The sequence below is a fragment of the Dasypus novemcinctus genome, chromosome 20 (assembly GCF_030445035.2).
Source record: "Dasypus novemcinctus isolate mDasNov1 chromosome 20, mDasNov1.1.hap2, whole genome shotgun sequence".
NCBI lineage: Eukaryota > Metazoa > Chordata > Mammalia > Cingulata > Dasypodidae > Dasypus > Dasypus novemcinctus.
In genome coordinates, this window is record NC_080692.1 from 20834535 (window position 1) to 20847972 (window position 13438).

General features: G+C 41.1%; 1 protein-coding gene across 3 annotated transcripts in view; it reads right to left on the reverse strand.

Moving 5' to 3' along the window:
- LOC101435567 (maestro heat-like repeat-containing protein family member 1) overlaps window positions 1-13438 on the reverse strand; it is a 149941-nt gene that overhangs the window by 80316 nt on the left and 56187 nt on the right. The gene's annotated exons all lie outside the window — the stretch shown is intronic.

A 13438-nucleotide genomic window follows, 5' to 3' on the forward strand; every position in this document is an offset into this window, starting at 1 on the left:
GTGTTCATCTGTGGCGGTAATCTTGCTTACACCTTCTCGCCTTCCAATTGGACAGGAACATGTACTCTTGCCACCCTCCTCCCTGATGTTAGTATTATTAATGGAACTGAACCCGTGCCTGTCCCCAGCATGGACTACATTGCTGGTCGATCTAGGAGAGCTGTACAACTTATTCCACTTTTTGTCACCTTAGGCATTTCTGGAGCCCTAGCCACTGGTACTGCAGGGTTAGGACTCTCTCTTACCCAATATACAAAATTATCCAAACAATTAATTGATGATGTCCAAGCTTTATCGAGCACTATACAAGATATTCAAGATCAAATAGACTCTTTAGCTGAGGTAGTATTGCAAAACAGAAGAGGGCTAGACCTGCTTACAGCTGAACGCGGGGGAATATGTCTGGCTTTACAGGAACAGTGCTGCTTTTATGCTAACAAGTCTGGCATTGTTCGCGATAAAGTTAAAAGGCTTCAGGAAGATCTAGAAAAAGGAAGGAGAGATTTAGCCAACCACCCCATATGGAATGGACTCAAAGGAATACTACCATATCTGCTCCCCATACTAGGCCCATTACTAACCATACTCCTTGTAATATCTTTCGGGCCTTGGGCCATAAAAAGAATCATTCAGTTAGTTAAGGACCAAATTGACTCTGCTCTCGGTAAGCCTATTCAGGTGCATTACCACCGGCTCCACCTCGCTGACCAAGGCGTGTCCATGGACCATGCAGACTGTCTCCCCTCCTGGATGAACTCTCCCCGCCAATAAGCTGCTGAGTGCAAGGCACAGCACTGCAGGAGACAGTTAGAGGTAAGCACAACCTAACTGATCTCTGAGAAGTATGCCTCACCATCACAGGGGTACGCTCTGTCTGCAAAGGCCACTAAGCAAGGTGCTTCGACCGCATTCAGCCTGCAGAGACGGGCGGGGTACGTCGATAGCATCCTAACTGCTCAGGGAGCTAGGCTGGCTAGCCAATGACGGGCAACTGAGCCAACCTGACAGTCAACCCAAACAGAGACATGGCCTTTCACCGCCATGCCTCCCCACAACGGATATCATCGACGGCTCTCATGGGTAAGACTGGTCACGTGCGTGAGTGGGGCTTACAGCGTGAGTGAGCTGAAACGGCTCGCCAGGTATGGTTCCGACCTAAGACAGGCACAGCCTCCCCTCATCTGCCTTTGCTACACAACCCCTTCCCAAAAAATCAGAGCCGTCTACATCAGGGAAATGAGGCCTCTACTTCCCTCAGCTAGCCTACGAGAAATACTGTGCTAATAAAAGAAAAAGGGAGGAGATGTTGGGAGCAGTCAAAATAAAATACACGCTGAACTCAGCAGAGCCAGCAGCACGGCTGCCAGAGAGGAGTCAACTTTCTCATTTGAGTAAACTATAATTAGTTCACCACAACATGGCGGGTCCCACATCATGGCAGAACTCAAATCTGCCCGTCACTTCCTTGTTCTTCTCCCTCCCTGCTCCTTTGTTCTCCGTTTCCCGCCACTGCCCAGACTGATAAGATAGTGCGCAGGCGCAAGACGTGAAACTGAAGTCCGCCTTCTACCTCAGCAACAGAAGTAGCCAATCCCTAGCTTCCACCTCCACCCACCGCCCTTCCCCTTCCCAAGAGTATATATGCTTTGTTCCCTCAATAAAATTCGCAGCTTGATCAGAACACTGTCTTGCTGTCGTTCTTCGTGTCTCTTGTCCCACCATTCTTTCTCGGCAGGTTTCGAGACCTCGTTGCCGTCCCGCGGGCCGGGACAGCAAGCTGAGTGCCCATGCAGTGAGCCAGGTGCCTACGTGAGTGTCCACATGGTGAGCCAATGCTCGTGCGGCAAGCCAGTGCCCACGTGGCAAGCCGAGTGCCCACAAAGCAAGCCAAGTGCCCACACAAGTGAGTCGCACAGCAAGATGATGATGCGACAAAAGAGAGACGAAGGAGAGAGTCAAGGTGAAGTACAGCAGAGACAAGGAACTGAGGTGGCACAACTGACAGGGAGCCTCTCTCCACGTCAGAGGTCCCCAAGACAGAATCCCGGTGAATCCTAGAGGAGAAAGATGAGAAGACAAAAAAAGAAGAATAGATACAGAAGATCACACAGTGAATGGACACAGACAGCAAAAACAAGAAGGCGAGGGCGGGGAAGGAAAAGATAAATAAATAACAGTATATTTTTTAAAAGATGCTCAAAATCATTAGCTATTAGGGAAATGCAAATCAAAACCACAATGAGATACCATTTCCCAGCCACTAGAATGGCTACTATTTAGAAGAAAAAAAGAACAGAAAATTGCACGTGCTGGAGAGGTTGTAGAGAAATAGGAAGGCTCATCATTGTTGGTGGGAATGTAAAATGGTGCACCCCCCTGTGGAAGACAGTTCAGCATTTCCTCAGAAAGTTAAGTATAGAATTACCATATGACCTAGCAATTCCACTTCAAGGTATCTACCCAAAAGAATTAAAAGCAGGGACTCGAACAGATATTTGCACACTAATGATCATAGAGGCATTATTCACAATTGCCAAAAGGTAGAAGCAGCCAAAGCATCCACATTTACCACATTTAGATAAACAAAATGTGGTATATACATACAATGGAATATTATTCAGCCATAAAAGGAATGAAATTCTGACACATGTGACAAACATTGATGAACCATAAAGACATCATGTTGAGCGAAATAAGCCAGACACACAAGCACAATATTGTATGCCTCACTAATAAAAAATCATTAGAATAAGCAAATTTGTAGAGTCAGAAACTAGAATATATGTTACCAGTATATGGGGTAGGAATAGGAAATGGGGAGTTTATGCTTCCATTTGGGTTGATGGAAAAGTTTTAGTCATGTATGGTGGTGATGGCAGCACAACATTGTGATATAATTAACAGCACTGAGTTATATATTTGAATGTGGTCAAAAGGAGAAATTTTGGATTTATATATGTTACTAGAATAAAATTTTTAAAAAACATAGGCCTGTACAATACAAACAGTGAACTCTAAGGTAAATGATGGACTATAGTTAATAATACAATTATAAAAATATTCTTTCATGAGTTGTAATAAATGTACCTCACTAATGCAAGGTGTTAATAACTGGGTGGTACTGGAAACTCCATATTTTATCCATGATTTTTCTGTAAAGCTACAACTTCTCTAATTAGAAAAAAAGTAATGGTAAGCACACATCATTGTGAATGTAATTAACCCACTGAATTATAAATTTGAATGTGGTTAAAATGGGAAATTTTATGCTGTATATATGTTACTACAATAAAATTTTTAAAAAGCAAACATAGAACTTTGTAACACAAAGAGTGAACTCTAATACAAACTATGGAGAAAGCCCCAGGAGAAAAAAAATTTGTTTGAGGTACTGGGGCCAGGGATTGAACTCAAGACCCCATATGTGGAAAGCAGGCACTCAACTGCTTGAGCTACATCTGTTCCCCTCGAGAGAAATTTTAAAACACTTTCAGTTGAAAGGAAATTAAAATATAACATATCAACATTTTAGCATGAAGCTAAAGCAGTGCTTAGACATAGTTATGGCACTAAACGCTTGTATTAGGAAGGAAATCAATAAACTATCTCCAAAAAAAAGAAAAAGGGCAAAATAAATCCAAAGAAAGCAGAAGGAAGTTACCTGCAGAAATCAGTGACATTGAAAAATAATAAAGAAAAACAATGAAACAAAAATCATTTCTTTTAAAAGATCAACAAAATTGGTAAACCTCTAATAAGTTTGACAAAGAAGAAAAATGACACAAATTACCAATATAAGGAATGAAAGAGGATTTATGCAGACATTAAAAGCATAAGGAAATATTTAATATAAGTTGTTTGTAACAATTTAAATGAAATGGACCAAATCTTCAAACCACAAAAAAACACGAACTACCAAAAATCACCCAAGATAAAATAGATAGCCTGAATAGTCCCGTAACTACTTTTAAAAATTTGATTCTCTGGAAACGGACTTGGCCCACATGGGAGGTCCGCGGTTCAAACCCCGGGCCTCCTTGACCCGTGTGGAGCCGGCCCATGCGCAGTGCTGATGCGCGCAAGGAGTGCCGCGCCACGCAGGGGTGTCCCCTGCATAGGGGAGCCCCACGCGCAAGGAGTGCGCCCCATAAGGAGAGCCACCCAGCGCAAAAGAAAGTGCAGCCTGCCCAGGAATGGCGCTGCCCACACTTCCCGTGCCGCTGACAACAACAGAAGAGGACAAAGAAACAAGACGCAGCAAATAGACACAGAGAACAGACAACCAGGGGAGGGGGGAGAATTAAATAAATAAATCTTTAAAATAAAAAAAAAATTGGATTCTCCTTCCAAAAGAAGAAGGCACGAGTGTTCACACCCACCATTCCTATTCAGCATTACACTGGAATATAATTAACAGGCATGAAAATGAATTAAAAGGTATCCAGATTAGAAAGGAGGAGATAAAATTATCCCTGTTTATAAATGATATGATTTCTATAAAGAAAATCCCAAGGAATTCACCAAAAGATAATTCCTAGAAATAATAAATGAATTTAAAAAGGTCACAAGATACAAGAGAAAACATGCAAAAATAATTTTATTTCTATATATTACCAATGAATAATTGAAAATCAAAAATATTTCATTGCATTTTCATTAGTTCCAAAAAATACTTAGGTATAAATTAACAAAAAATATACAGGATCTCTATGATGAAAACTACAAACAGAGATAAATGAAATTTAAAAAGCTTAGTGAAATAAGCCGTATTTTCTCCAAATTCTGTGGCATCTGCTGGTGGCTCAGTCTCCACCTCTGTCATATGGCATCTGTCTCTTTCTGTCTCCTCCTCTGTTTCTATTCCTCCGGTTCAGGACTCCAGTCATCTTCCCAAATGCAAAATACATTCACCCCAGCACAACGACCTAAAGCTTTAAACCTTTCAGTAGCAACTCTACATCCAAAATCTCATCAAAATTAGTTATGGGTATGGTCCATCCGGGGGCAAAATTCCTCTCCATCTGTGGACCTAGGAAATCTAGAAAACAAGTTATCTGCTTCCAAAGTACAACGGTGGTAAATACAAAGGATTGACATTCCCTTTTCAGAAGGGAGAAAATGGAAGGAAAAAAGGGGTCATGGGTCCCTAGCAAGTCTAAAACCCAGCAGGGAAAATTCTATTAGATTCCAAGTTCTGAGAATCATTTGTAGTTCAATGATTTGTCCTCTGGGTCGCCTGGAGTGGCAGCCCCACACTTTCAAGTGCTGGAGTAATGACCACACTCTCCACAAACACCTGAGGCCTAGGCCCCACTCTGGCCAAGAACCAGGATAGCAGCCATGCTTTCCTTGAATACCATGGCCTAAGCCCCACCCTCTCAGAGCACTAGCATGGTGGCCATGCTCTCCCAGGCTGGAAGGCCTACCCTAACCAAACATGGGGGTGGAGGTCCCTCTCTCTTAGCCTGAGGAAATCTCTTATGCCCAGACCTCTGCTTCCATGCTTCTGCCCTTGAAATCATTCTTCTTCATGTGGTATCATCTCTGTCCTTTCAGTCCAGGCTGGCAGGGAGAATTCTCAAAAATCTTGTCAATTTTCTCTGCAATTCAAGGGGGTCTGTATTAGTCTGCCAAAGGGGTGCTGATGTAAAGTACCAGAAATCTGTTGGCTTTTATAAAGGGGGTTTATATGGTGTAAAAGCTTATAGTTCCACAGCCATAAAAAGTCCAACGCAAGGCACCATAAGAGGTGCTTTTTTACCAAAGTCAGTTGCCACATGTCAAAGCAAGATGGCTGCCAATCTCCAGCTGGTCTCTGCCTTCTCCTCAGGGCTCACCCTTTCTTTCCTCTTGGATTCTGTGGGCCCAGCTATTGAGGCTTCATGCTTAAGTGATCTTGTAGTCCTCTCCCTCCTGGCATAAGGTTTGCTTCTTTCACGGCCTCCTATATCTTTCCCCAATCTCAGCTATAAACTATCAGGCAAAATGGCTCATCTCTCCCCAGGCCTCAAGCTCTTTGACCCTTCTTCTTTCTGTCACATGGCAGAATCAGAAACAACAGAGCTTTTCTCTTCCTGTGTCTGTCTGTGTGAATGTCCATTCATATCAAACTCAGCAAAGGGGTGGGGACCCAACTGCATCCTGCCCACTGATGTAGTCAAATCAAAAGCCCAAAGCAGGGGAAGGGGCTGTGGCTCAATCAGTTTGGCTCCTGTCCACCATATGGGAGGCCCTGGGTCCCTGTCCCAGGGCCTCCTTGTGAAGGCAGGCTCGCCCACATATTGTGGAGAGCCGCCAACCCACAAGTACCACAGAGTGCCACCCAGCCCGCAAACACCACGGAGTGCTACTGGCAAGGTGACACAACAAAAAAAGGGAGACAAGCAACAATGCAAAAGAGTGCACAGTGAACGGACACAGAAAGCAGACAGCAAGCAAGCTGCAAGGGTGGGAGAATAAATAAAAATAAATACAGACACAGAAGATCACAGCAAATGGACACAGAGCAGACAGCATGCAAAAAAAAAAAAAAAAAAAAAAAAAAGCTGCAAGGTGGGGGGGATTAAAAAAAAAAAAAGCCCAAAGCAGAACTTAATGCAATTAAAGGGTATCACACCTAGAGTAATAGATTCATTTATAAACAATCTTTCTCTTTCTGGGATTCATAAAATAATCTCAAACTGCCACAGGATCCACTCCATCAGACAAAAGAACCTTTCACAGATCCTTCCTCATAATTGCATCTCCAGTCCTGACTTCCTCTGAGAAGCATGAATCCTGTGCCTAATCTCCTTATCAAAGGACTGTCCAGCTATACCTTCTTTAGCAAAGAGCTGTTCAGCGCCACCATCATACAAGTCCTGTTCTCTGGGGACTTGCCTTCCAGAAACTCAGGGAGGACTCTGTTAGGGGCCCCTTCTGGCTATAGGCTTAGAGCACACTATCTGGAGAGGCTGAGAATTTTCAAAATCATTAATTGCTGGCTTTTTGCTTAACAGTTCAGCCCTCAGTTTACCTCTTTCCTTTCCCATTTTACTGTCAGCAGTAAGGAGAAATCAGGCTGCACCTTCCACACTTTGCTTGGAAATATCCTCAGCTAAAATCCAAGTTCACTGCTTACAAAGTTCTGCCTTCCATCCCACATCAGAACACAATTTCACCAAGTTCTCTGCCACTTCATAAGAAGGATCTCCTTTCCTCTGGTTTCCTATAACACATTCATCATTTTCTTCTAAGGCCTCACCAGAATCACCTTTAATATCCATATTTCTAACAACATTCTGTTTACAATGACACATGTGTTCTCTAAGATGATGGAAATTTCCTCTACAGCTCTCCGTACCTTTTCTGAGCCCTCACCAAAGTCACCGTGAATGTTCATACCTCTATCAACAGTCTCTGAGCTAATCTAGCACCTCATAATTCTTCTGGCCTCTAGCCATCAGCCAATTTCAAAGCTACTTCCACTTTTTAGATATTTATCATAGAAGCACCCTACTCTTAGTACCACAACCTGTCTTAGGTCACCAGCTATGACAAACATCACAGAATGGGTCAGTCTAAACAACAGGAATTTATTGTCTCATTGTTTTGGAGGTTAAACCTCCAATGTCAAGGTATTATCAGGTCATGTTTCTTCAAATCCCATAGTGTTCTGGTGCTACCTCAATCTCTGCCTCTCATGTGGCAGTCTATCTCTTTCTGTCTTCTCCTCTGGTTTCTACTCCTCCTGCTTGGTCATTTCCTTGTATGACTTGTCATTTAGGATTAAGGCCTACCTTAATAAGGCCTCACCTTAACTAACAACATTTTCAAAGATCCTATTTACAAATGAGTTTTTACCCACAGGACCAGGGGTTAAGACTTGTGGGGGACATGCTTTATTGCCCAATAATTCCATTTAAGTAACATCCTCAAAATGACAAAACAATAGAGATGGAGAACAGATTAGTGGTTGCCAGGGAACAGAGATGAGGGTACTGGTGTGTGCCTCTATAGAGAGAGTTCCTATGTGGTGAATAGCGGTGCTGGTGGAGGCCACATGCATCTATACATGAGGTCAAATTGCATAGAACAAAAAAGAAATAAAGTACCGACACATGCTACAACATGGGCGAACCCTGAAAACATTACACAGATGATGACATATTGTATGATTCCATTTATATGACATGTCCAGAATAGACAAATCTATAGTGACCAAATGTATACTAGTGCCTTCCAGGAAGACTGCAGACTAGAAAGACATGGGACTCTCTTCTCTCCCAGAAAAATAGCCAGGGGACAGGCAGAAATGGCCTGGAAAAAAATCTTCTAGGATTTAGGACACCAGGGAAGGGCTAGACATGACCCAAAAGAGAGAGGGACAAAGGAAAAGAATCTTGATGGCAGAACTGTGAGTTAAAAACCACAGCTGCAACTGTCAGCATCTTCCCCTACCCTATAGACACTTTTGAATTCTCAAGCCTTGGGGCAAGTGGCTACAGACAAAGGGAGCCCCAGAGATCCACCTCCCCAGGAAAGGGTAGAGAGGAACATAGTTTAATGCTGACTCAGCTTTTGACCCACAAATTTGGTCAGCTGTGTCCAATAACACCTTCCAGGCCAGGTGCAGCTGCACCATTGTTTACCTTGGGAGCTGGCATAGGACTAAAGAGATCTGACCCTCTCATTTGCCCTCTCTGACTGGGACTGGTTGTTGAGGACTCAGAGAGGAGTGCAGTTATTTCCTACCTGGAAAAAGGGAGAGGGCTGACAGCAAAGGTTGAAGAACTCCTCTGAGAAAGTTTGAATTGCAAGACTCTTAGCCTCCAGACTCCTCTGGTCCATGTTGTGATAAACACACTCTGGCCAGGCTTTGAACTAAGAGGGCTGCCAAAGCTTCTGGCCAACCAAGGGAGTGCATGTGAGGAAATTAGAAGTAAATAAGTAAGAGAGGTTGTTTTTTTCCTGCCCTTATAGCCTCCCTCCCCAAGACCCTTGGAGCTGGTCTGCTACCCATTTCTGGGTCAGGGCCCAGATCTGAGCAACTAACAGGGACAATCTTAAAGACCTAGAACAAGTTGAACCAAGAATCAAAGAATGACAGTAACACACAGCCTCCACTTCTAAATCTCTATAAAAGAGAGAGAAATTGAGCACCTGAATAATTTCACCATCCTAATCAGATGCCTAGATATCAGCAAAAAAATTATAAGCCATACAAAGAAAATGGAAGAAATGGCCCAAGAAAAGGAATATATCAAAGTCCCAGAAGACACACAGGATTTGAGACAGCTAATCAACTAGATGCACACAAATTTCCAAAATCAAATGAATGAATTGAAAGACAATATGGCTAAAGAGATAAAGGACATCAAGAAGACACTTACTGAGCACAAAGAAGAATTTGAGAACCTGAATTGAAAAGTAACAGACTCATGGGAATGAAAGACATATTAGGTGAGATTAAAAAAAACACATTAGAGGCATATAACAGCAGACTCAAAATGATAGAAGAAAGAGTAACATGAACTCTTGTGATTAGTAATCGAAGAAAATGTGGCAGTGGTGTGGAGAAAGTGGCCATGGTGGCTGCTGGGTGTGGGGAATGGGAGGAAGAGATGAGATGTGGAGGCGTTTTCGGGACTTGGAGTTGTCCTAGGTGATGCTGCAGGGACAGTTACCAGACATTGTATGTCCTCCCATGGCCCACTGGGTGGAACGTGGGAGAATGTGGGCTATGATGTGGATCATTGACCATGAGGTGCAGCGGTGCTCAAGATGTATTCACCAAATGCAATGAATGTCTCATGATGATGGAGGAGATTGTTGCTATGGGGGGAGGAGTGGAGTGAGGGGGGTGGGGGGTATATGGGAACCTCATATTTTTTTAATGTAATATTAAAAAAATAAAGACAAAAAAACTACTTCAAAAGAAAGAGTAAGTGGTACAGAAGACAGAACAGCTGTAGGGATTGGTGTGTGATGGCTATAGTACAGGATTTCTTTTTGAGCTAATGGAAGTGTTCTAAAATTGATTGTGACTATACTAAAAATAAATTATACATTTTAAATTGGTGAATTGTACAGTATGTGAATTATACCTCAATAAAGTTCTTTAAAAATTATTTATGAATTGTATAGAACACACACACAAATGAATACCTGTAAACCTGAAAAAACTGAATAAAGTCCAAAGTCTAAATAACAATATGGTACTGATGTCAATTTCTTGATGTTTATATTTTACTATGGTTAAATAAAATGTCATCATTGGAGAAAGGTGAGTGAAGCATTCAAGAGATTCCTTGTACTATTTCTGCAAATCCCCATGAATCTACAATCATTTCAAGATAAAAAAAAAACCTTGCAGTGAAAAGACTGGAAACAGTCCAAATGTCCATCAAGAGGAGGCTGGCTGAATAAACTATAATACATCCACACAATGTAATGGTATGCAACCATTAAAAAATATATATATATGGAATATATCTATGAACTGATAAATAGATAAGTGAAAAAAGCAAGGTCCAGAGCACTGAATAAAATGTACTACTTACTGTGTAAGAAAGACAGGGAAATAAGAATGTACCATAAGCACACATTTGCTTATTTTAACAATAAGAAAAACAGGAAGGACAAACTAGAATCTAATGAAAATGATTATGTATAATCAAAAATTAGGGAAAGTTTAGAATTTTCACAGATAAACAGAAACTGAGAGAGTTTATAACAAAGAGACCAGCTTTGCAAGAAATACTAATGGATGTGCTACAGACTGAAAAGAAAACACAGGAGAAAAAAGCTTGGACGACAGTCTAGAAATGAAGATTATATCAGCAAAAGTAACTAAAAGTCTCAAAAGAGTGGAGAAAATAAAATATGACTTAAAACCAAAAGGGTCAAAATGGGTGAAATAAGAACTGCCTTTATAATAATCAAAAGACACAGACTGGCAGGATGGATAAGAAAATATGAGCCATCTTATGCTGTCTGCAAGAGACTCACCCTAGACCCAAGGATACCGATAGACTGAAAGTGAAAGCCTGGAAAAAGATATTCTACACATGCAGTAACCAAAAACAAAGCCAGAGTAGCTATACTTATATCAGGTAAAATAAACTTTAAAAGGCACTAGTAATGCACAATCTGAGGAGGGAGTTAGGAAAAAAATACCATTTATAATAGCAACTAAAAGAATCAAATCTAGAAATAAACTTAATCAAGGATATAAAGCACTTATATTCAGAAAACTACAATGCATTGTTAAAAGAAATTTTTAAAAGACCTAAATAATTGGAAGAACATTCCATACTCATGGATTAGAAGACTAAATATCATTAAGATTTCAATTCTACCCAAATTGATATACGGATTCAATGCAAACCAAATAAAAATTCCACCAGCATTTTTTAAAAATGGAAAACACAATTATCAGATTTATTTGGAAGGGTAAGGGATCCCAAATAGCCAGATATTTCTTACAAAGGAAAAACAAAGTTGGAGGACTCTCACTTCCAGACTTTAAATCCTATTACCAAGCTACAGTGGTAAAAAAAAAAAAAAAAAAAAAGCATGATACTGGCATAAAGACAGACATATAGACAGAACTAAATTGATGGATCAGAAAAAGACCCTCAGACATCTATGATCAAGTGATTTTTGACAAGCCTGTCAAACCCTCCCAGCTCAGGCAGAACAGCCCATTCAATAAATGGTGCTGGGAGAACTAGATATCCATGGCCAAAAGAAAGAAAGATGATCCCTCTCTCACACCTTACACAAAAATTAACTCAAAATGGATTAAAGACTTAAATATGAAAGCAAGAACCATAACACTTCTGGAAAAAAATATAGGAAAACATCTTCAAGACCTGGTGGTAGGTGGTGGGTTCTTAAAGAAGATAAGGGAAACGGACTTTGGCCCAGTGGTTAGGGCGTCCGTCTACCATATGGGAGGTCCGTGGTTCAAACCGCGGGCCTCCTTGACCCGTGTGGAGCTGGCCATGCGCAGTGCTGATGCGCCCAAGGAGTGCCGTGCCACGCAAGGGTGTCCCCCGCGTGGGGGAGCCCCACGCGCAAGGAGTGTGCCCGTGAGGAAAGCCGCCCAGCGTGAAAAGAAAGAGCAGCCTGCCCAGGAATGGCGCCGCCCACACTTCCCCTGCCGCTGACGACAACAGAAGCGGACAAAGAAACAAGACGCAGCAAAAAGACACAGAGAACAGACAACCAGGAGAAGGGGGGAAATTAAATAAATAAATAAATCTTTAAAAAAAAGAAGATAAGAGGAGGGCTGAGATGGACTACTGATGTTTAATATAGGTATAAGTTTTAATTAATTTACTGCAAAAGTGTGGAAATGCATAGAGTTGATGGTAATACATTATAGTGAGTAACAGCTGGTTTATAAATGGGAATGTGGCTGGAAAGGGTAGTCTAGGGATGTAAATGTCAATTGAAAGAAAGCTAGAGAATGATCTAGGGACTGAATATCACAGTAAACTCAGAGATAGATGAGAATTGTGGTTGATGATACAGATCCAAGTGTGTCCTTTGTGAACTAGAGCAGATGTACGTCACTATTGAAGGGTGGTGGGAATGTGGAGAAGCATGGGGAAAATACAACTATGGGCTGTGGTTAACAGCAATACTGTAATATTCCTGCATCGATGCCAAAGATGTACTGTGTTGATAATGGGGCAATATGGAAAAAGTGTACAAAATGTACACTATGGACCATGGTTAGTGGTAATAGTTTGATGATATTATCTTACAATCTGTAACAAATGTTCCACTACGGTGTGGTGTGTTGATGGAGGGTTGTCGTATGGGAATTCTGCATATGTAAGTTCACAACCTCTGTAATAAAAACACACTTTAAAAATATATTTTTAAAAATTCTTTTTAAGAAAATAGGGTGGATTAGGGGGGAAATATGCCAAATGTAAGATATGAACTATAGCTAGTAGCAGGATTTTGATTGATATTCTTTCATAATTTGTAAGAAATGTCTCACAAGAGTGCAAGGTGTTGGTGGTGGGTTGATGTATGGGACCCCTGTATGATGTTATCCATGTTAGCTTTGTAAGTTCACAACTATTACTATACACTTATTAAGTATGTTCATGTACGAATGATATTATTATTAATAATAATAATAGGATGGGCTTGGGGGAAAACACACCAAATGAAAGATACTTAGGTTAGTAGTAAATATTTTGAGGATGCTCTTTCATCATTTGTTAAAAATTTTTAACAAATAAATAAAATTTTTAAATGACAAAAAAAGTGCAAAGAAATCTCAAACTTCATGAGGTAATTGGGAACAGAGTGTTTAGAAGGCCAAAGTGTCACATCTACATTAGCATAAAGTAAAGAACTTCATCAAGTGTGTTTAAAAGAAGACAAATAGCCCAATTTTTAAATGGGCATATTATTTGAACCTGTTCTTCACTAC